Genomic DNA, 1,685 nt, shown 5'->3' with positions numbered 1-1,685 from the left:
ATAAGTGTGTGGTGACTCCTCTCTCGTGGGACCAGTTTTAAAGGGTGGGAGCCATTTTCCTTCAATCCTAGTTAAACCGTTTTGGTTTTTGTATTTTTAAACCATATTTCTGTTGAAATACACTGTGTTTGTTGCAACTAATTGAGAAAATAACAAAAGACTCAGTAAAAGAACTGTTCATTATTAAACTGGTATTCAGGTGAATGGTTAGTGAGAGTAGTGCAAACCATGTATGGAGACGCAGACAGCAAAGTGTGGGTTGGCAAAGAGTTCAGCAAAGAATTTGCAGAGCAAGTAGATATTCTTCTGGGCTCAGTTCTTAGGTCCCACCAATTTAATAGTCTTCTAAACCATAACAGTGGAGTTTAAGATCATGCCCACGAAAGCTCTTCCATGCTGATGATCGGGTTCTTACAGCAGAGTCTTTGGAAGGTTTAGAGAAAAAAAATTCCAAGATTGGAAAGCCTACAATGAAGGTGCTTCAGAGTAAACCCAACACAGACTAAAGTTCCTTACTTGCTAAGAAAGTAAGTTAAAAGACAAGGCACCGAGAGTTTAGGAAATGACCGTGCTTAACTCACCAAAAAAAGGAGTGGATACAAATTCTATTCCATGTACCCCATGTGACCTATGGATGCATAAGAAGTGTAATAGAATAAAATGCAGGATGACAATAGGTAAAGATTTTGAGATAGATGTATTTCTGAACCAAGGTGCTGTGCAGTGGAATTGAACCCAAGACCAAATGGCTCGGAAGGAAGCTTCTAAGCAACCAGTGTTGTTACATCCACACCTGCATGTACACAAGTACACACAACTTACATATAAAAAACATCTACAAGTATGCACTTCCTTTATTATTTTTTCATCACTGGCAATACAGAGTGTGGTGAAGATTGAGCAGCACTTGAGGGAAGCTTATATGGAGTAGATGTTGTACGCTGCGTTTGTTAAGGTGGGAATGGTCAGGTGGACAGGTTGATGAATATGCTGCAGAGATTCAGAGACTGGCCTTGCTGTCTGGCTTTAACCAGAGAGAGTCTACAGAAGGCAGAATGACTGGCCCTCATAAATGGCTTTCCCAACAATGTATCAGTGCAACTGCAACAACTGCCAGGCAGCGAGAAAATGGAAGGAGACAAGTAGTGTTTGGGTGGTCGACGGCAGCAAAATTGGATGTAAGGGTAGCAATGACATGGAGATAGCAGTGCGAGGTATGACATCGAAGCTGTGACTGATTATGATTGACCATGTAGTAGACAGAATTGATGTGGTGATGGGGATGGACACAATCAAACACCTTGGAGGTGTCAATGTTGGTGGAGATATGGTTTCATTTGGTGGTGTAGGGGTGTCATGCGCTGTGAGTCTGCAACATGAGAGGGAGCAGAGTTCTGTGAGGGACTGTACTTCTTATACTGTTGAGGACAGAGATTTTCGGGCAGTGGACAGTAGAGTGGTACTGGAAAGAGGTGCCCCCAATGCTGAAGAACAGGTTGAGCTGCTATTCCCCTGCATTACAGTTCCCTAGTAGATAACCGTGGCAAAAACGAAATTTGACCGCTCAAAGACAAATATATGTAAAGAGGATCGTTATTGAGTTGTGCATTTGTTCCCCAGGCCAGGGCCTCTAAATGTACTTTCGTTCCATTCCTAGTAATAAAACTAGTTCTCTACATATATCA

The sequence above is a fragment of the Octopus bimaculoides genome, chromosome 17 (assembly GCF_001194135.2).
Source record: "Octopus bimaculoides isolate UCB-OBI-ISO-001 chromosome 17, ASM119413v2, whole genome shotgun sequence".
NCBI lineage: Eukaryota > Metazoa > Mollusca > Cephalopoda > Octopoda > Octopodidae > Octopus > Octopus bimaculoides.
This window is presented reverse-complemented; position numbering follows the sequence as displayed.